The sequence below is a fragment of the Oncorhynchus nerka genome, linkage group LG13 (genome assembly GCF_034236695.1).
Source record: "Oncorhynchus nerka isolate Pitt River linkage group LG13, Oner_Uvic_2.0, whole genome shotgun sequence".
Classification (NCBI taxonomy): domain Eukaryota; kingdom Metazoa; phylum Chordata; class Actinopteri; order Salmoniformes; family Salmonidae; genus Oncorhynchus; species Oncorhynchus nerka.
In genome coordinates this window covers 30,564,677-30,570,676 of record NC_088408.1, presented here as the reverse complement: position 1 = coordinate 30,570,676, position 6,000 = coordinate 30,564,677, and the positions used below count along the sequence as shown (strand labels likewise).

The 6,000-nt window shown below is 42.4% G+C and overlaps 1 protein-coding gene across 1 annotated transcript in view; it reads left to right on the top strand.

The window, feature by feature from the left end:
- The first annotated feature begins 201 nt into the window (after positions 1-201).
- The window catches only part of LOC115139339 (RAC-alpha serine/threonine-protein kinase-like), a 68,068-nt gene continuing 62,269 nt past the window's right edge, over positions 202-6,000 (top strand). Inside the window, exon 1 of the mRNA XM_029676597.2 lies at positions 202-545. The gene's annotated coding sequence lies outside the window, so the exon portion shown is untranslated. The remainder of the gene's footprint in view (positions 546-6,000) is intronic.

Sequence of the window (6,000 nt, the reverse complement as noted above, 5' to 3'; positions counted from 1 at the left end):
CTGATGCCCTCTCCAGGAGGGATGCTCTCGGGAGAGGTGAGGGGATTTGTCATTGAGGGGAGATATCTTACAGCCCGCTGGCTCCATCCCCAAGCCTTATATGGTCTTCCTGTCCCAACGAGGCAAGGCTGTTTGTTAAGCCAGGCAATGCTTGGGGATAAAGGAGGAAGAAGCCTGCATAAAGGGGCAGAGTAGGAGAGAACCAAGAGCGTTATGAAGAGTGGGAGAAGCGAGAACAATATCGGTGTGATTACCCGTTGTGAACTGGACTGTCGGACTACTCCCCCTTGTGTACCGGACCGGATTGGCTCAGGACCCGAGTGTGAGGATTACCCCCGGAAAACGTAACGGACAACGAGAATGGCTTGTGGACTGTGAGGCGATTGGTGAATTCCCCCTTCTTTCTCCGTGTACCGATATCCTTAATAAACTCCCCCTTTTGCATTTGATTTGTGCTACTGGGGCATGTTTTGGTATTGAACTTGGAAACTTGGTGATTTGGAAACCCCACACCCTTGAGCCTGCTACAGTATGCACACATGGCGGTAAGTTGCATTGGATAAAAGTGTCTGCTAATTATTATTAACTGTATGGCCAGACTGATGCAGTGTGCGTGTGTGCATGTGTGTGTGTGTGTGTGTATACCAAATATGTCTAAAAAGAAACTCTTGGTCCAACTTTCTCTGCCTTTCTACTCTTTTCCAAAGTCAACATTTTTATCCCCAATTTCTTTTTAATCTGTCAATCAGGACTTTCCTCAATTTGCATGTATGATTTGAAAGTACAACATTTTGTGTTTTGCCTATGTCCTGTTGCTAAAAAAATCACAAAACATGTTAAACATTACAATTGTTTGATGCAGGGGTCACCTTTGATAACAATTTAGAAGAATTTGACAAAGCAAAATAGTCATTTCCCTGGCCACAGTTAAATGCCTGAGAAAACATCATTAGCTAAACTGAAAACACATTTTGATCAGTTTGAAATGTCCCTTTGACAGCAGTAGCCTAGTTATAGGCTTTGACAGCAAGATAATTAGGCTACTCCAAATAAGGTCAATGAACCAAAGCAGTTTCACAGAACACTAAAAAGTGTCTTAGTAGTTTTCCAATAAGAAATAGCTCATGAAGCACGGCTGTGTGTGTTTCTCATAGTTGAGCCAGCTGAATGGATGCCTTTTGTCCTGCTGGCAGACCCACTCTGCACTGACTTCTTGTTTACCGGCTGGGGCTCTGAGGGGATTTCCTCTGTGTGGGGAAAAATTAACCACCAAATCTACACCATCATAGAGGCTTTTTATCGAAACTGTGTTGAAGTGTTGTCAATGTGGCAAATACCTTATTAGTAGGCACACACACACACCATGACATACTTTTTGGGGATGAGTCTGGGGTATCGTGAGTGTGCAGATGGCTGATGAGGCCTATCTGAGCCCGGGACACTCTTTGGCACACTGACATGATATCTTGGTAACAGTGTCCTGAGGAACCACTCTGTTGATATGGGTCTTGTGCTCTGGGGTGACGATTGGGTATGGCATACCCTAGCTCAACACAAACAATTAAAATTAGACTACTAAAATAATTTATATCCCTATTAAAAGGCTAATGCAGCAACCATAGCCACGGGAAGATGTTTGGGGGTGGGGGTGGGGGTGCTGTGATTTTTTTTATTAACCCTTCCAAAGAAAGTTTGCGGTTCTGAAACTGCAGTAAAAGTGTCGTAACTGCAGTCGACTGTGGTATTTTGGACGCAATAATATTACCTGTGTTCTCTGTTCGTCTGTTGCCAGTTCGTCTTGTTTCGCCAAGCCTACCACCGGTTTCCCTCTGTTCCTGTCTCTTGATTGTTCCTGGTTTCTAGTTTTCCCAGTTTTGACCTTTTCTGCCTGCCTTGACCCTGCCTGCTGTCCTGTACCTTTGCCCCACCTATTTGGATTACTGACCCCTGCTTGCCCTTGACCTGTCTTTTGCCTGCCCCTGTTGGATTAATAAACTGTTGTTACTTCGATGTTGCCTGCATTTGGGTCTTACTTCCCGTAGCTATGGAAGCAACCCAGCTGGCTGGCTTTAGGACTATGGACTGGGCATCCACACAGCTCTGCAGAGAACAACACAACTCTTCTCTCAAAACTGTGGAGGAGATAGATGGCTAGATAACTGCTGTTTGACTTGACATCAAACTAAACTAGAGTTTTTGATCCCGGTACTGAGCTAGTGAGTAGCAGCCAATTACTCTCTGACGTGTTTGTAGAATGTTAAGTCCACTATCGACTGGGGTGAAGGAAGTTACAGCAGCCAAGGTGATAACTGCTGAAGTCAATTTTGGATGTTTTTTTGCTATTCTTTAAATTGCATTTTAGAGTTTTTAAATGAAGTAAAAATGCAGCAAAAGAGCTTCAACTTGATAAAAATTCAGAGTCACTTTTCTATACCCTAGGTTTAGCTGAAATGACGCCCCTGCTTGCGTTGCTGTCTCTTTACAATCAAGAAAGAAGAGCTAATTGTTTGCTATAATGCATATTGTAAGTAATTACCTGACATAACTCAAGACTATAGCTGTGTTTGAATACCCATACTAACATACTGTATACTACATACTTAATGTGTAAATACTATATTCTATTAGTTCATTTTAGTATACTATAAACAAACGGTATCCTTTCAGGGGAAATAGAGGAATCCGCGTTGTGGTAGCCATTGATAAAGAAGAACATCAAGACGAACCAGTTGCTTTACAAGTGGGATGCATTGTTGAGCGCTACATCCCGAGGGGTTCGTGTTGATTGTACGTTGATTGTGACAGTCAGTTAAATGGCGTCCCTTGACAAGGCAAGAACAAGATGTATGTAAGGAGAAGTACAGTATTATCATAAGGAGAGTTATACTTGGAATACGGGAGGCGCAGCGGTCCCAGCCGAATCCTGAGGGGGGGCCCAGATAGCCGGATGGGAAAAAGAGAGGCAGAGGAGGTATAAGAGAGAGAGGGAGGAAGAGGGTGAGCTTGAGTCGGTTAAAAATGGTGGGGGAAAAGGATACGGTTTGTTAAAGAAGAATGGTAGAAAGTGTAAGCAGAGTCAGTTGAAGACAGGGGTCGAAATGGAAGTGAATGGAGGGCAAAGTCTCGAAGGTGGTAGCTGTGGTGAAGTTCTCAGAGCCCGATACTTGCACCGAGGGTCAAGATAAAGATAAGTCTGACAGTAGGAGTGAAGTTTTTGGAAAAAGTGGACCCTTGCCTTTTGGCTGATCCATTTGAGGTTTCAGGGCGAAAACAGAGTTGGGTGTTGTGAAATCAGTGAGGGTAACCAGAAGTGGTCTTGTGATAATTATGTGTTTCTACTGGTCAGAGGGAGCAGATGCTCCATGTTAAACGAATGGTGGCAAGAGATTTGTTTTTTTAAAATTGTTTTGCTCTCAAGAAAAGGGCACCATTGAAAGGAGTGATTACTGGGGTAGCGGTAAATGTGAAAGCTGGTCAACTGAAGAGGAAGATTCCCAGTGTTTGATGCTCATCGCTTGATGTGACGCAGACAGGATGGTGTGAGTGGAGAGACAGAAGAGTCATTGTCTGTTCTTTTGAGTTTTGATGTTGAGTCTTTGCCCGACCAGGTGATGTTAGGATATATAAGTTTTCCTGTACAAGCTTTTGTGACGACTACATTACGTTGTTACAGTTGTCAAGCTTATGGGCATGTGGCAGCAGTGTGTAGGAGGAAGGTTCCTAGGTGTGAGAAGTGTGCCGAAGGCATGAGAGAAAGGAATAGGTAGCTTTGGGGAAAGTAGTGGTATGTGTTAATTGTAGGTGTGCCCATGGTGCTGGGGATCAGAAATGTCCAGTGCGAGAGAGGCAGTTTGAGGTTTCCAGGGTTAGAGTAGTGCAGAAGTGGTCATATGCTGAGGCAGTGAAGAAAGTAGAGGAAGATGGGTCAAGGGGATGGTTCCTGAGAGGAGTGGTGTGAGTAGTAGATTTGTACCAGTACAGAGGGATAAACCAACAAGTGATATATGTTTCAGTAAGATTGGATTTTTGGCATTTATAGTAATGGTTATCAACTGTACTGCAGGGATGGAACTTAAGTCACAGAAAATAGTTTGTTGTGGTAGCTGCAGAGAGGTATTTGGGTGTGCAAGACTTGACATCAGAAGGTGGTGATGTCCCATGCTTTCAGGCTGTTTGCCTGAAATAGGACTAAATAGATTTAAATAGTGGAGTATAGTATTTATATAAGGGAGTTATATTCCAGTCTAGTAGGTAGCGGTAATGCAACATTTATTGGATGCCAACCTCCGCCAAACCTCATCGTAGAAGAAGGTATCCTTTCAGTTGAGCGTACTAGCGCTTCACCTGTCTACCAGAAGTTGATGCTGTTGCTAAGCAACCTCTTGTTAGCATAACAAATGACTAGATAGACATTTTACGAATTCGGGTGTTTCATGATTTCAATCTGGAGTGCCTGAGTGCGCTCTGGGCTTTCGTAAATCCAGAGCATTGTCAGATTGTTAATTTGTAAATTCAGAGCGTTTCGCTCTCGGAGTGCACACACTGGACACTGGCCAAGGAGTAGGGTTAATCCGAGCGTTCTGAACTCACAACGGCGGTCAAGCACCCAAGCGAACTGGCTAACGTTAGCTAGCTACTTCCAGACACAAATGAGAGAACACCTCTGACCATTTTACTCGCCCTAGCAGAGCTGGTTAGGCTGTTTTCATGTTATACAGATCATTGGTGACTAAGTGTACTGCTGGCAACAATTTAATTACGTTTTTTTGGGCAACGTTTATTCACACCAGCCATATTCAATAGGTGTTGAGCATTTGTAAATGCATCAGTTATTCTGCGATCCGGCACACAGACGAGATAAGAGTGCTCTGAAATCGGAGTAGATAGCCAGAATTAACAATGCCCATTGAGAACGCTGAACGACTATAGCACATAGCTAAAAATTCCATGAATAATCAAGCCAATAAACGTTGGGTAGTTAGTTAGGAAGCATATAGTTAATATACAGCCTGGCAAGTTAGATGAGGTAGCCAACTAACATTAGGACGGTAATTAGCTTACATACCGGTACATACTGCTGTAATGATATGCTATGTGGTTCGTAAGGATAGCGTAGCTAACCAACATAACATGTAAGGTAACTTATTTGAAATGTCATTACTTTATTATATTGCTAAACATTTTCCTAACATTTGTCATAATTAGTTAAAGCAATGAATTTGTATTGCCATTTTCTTCAAATCTGAAAACGATGTGGAGCCACGCCCATTTGATGAAGAATTGCATTATGGGCCCTAAAAGCACGGAAATAGTGTCCACTGCTTGTGTACTTCGTATTTTGACGAATTTAGTACGATATCGGAGGACCTTTGGTAATACTATCTATATCCATGCTATGACCTATAGGCATACTATATACTCAATTTACGTCACAAATAGTACGGTTCGTATGAGTGTTCGAACGCAGCTAATGTTCATGGGTATCTAGACATTTTTACGCATCAATCAGACTCATTGTCGGGTATTAAATAGACTCATAGTGGGTATTAGGCTACTGATCATTATAGCAATAATGATAGAATATAGTTGATAGAATATGGCGTCATAAGTACATTTGGTAGATACAAATGAAGTTGCTTCTGCCTACAGTAAACTGTAAAAAGATCCACTTTCATTTTAAGTTGAATATTAAATTATAGGCAAATAAAATGTGTGATTCTCAATTATCATAATCATCCCGTATATAACGTTCAACACAGTTCCATAAAACGTGGCATTTTGCATCTTGAGTGACAATTGCACATTCCTTGATATAACTGCAATGCACACACTGAACTCTAAAACGGGGAAAAGCCAAATGAGGTTACGGCATAGAGATAGATAGAGAACTAATATTTGTATATGTGCCACTAAAGTGTCTGTGACAGCATGCGCTGCGCCATTGAGGCAATCTCCATTTTGAAGTACTCAGTTTTCTTCAGGATTGGCTGATCCCTCCGT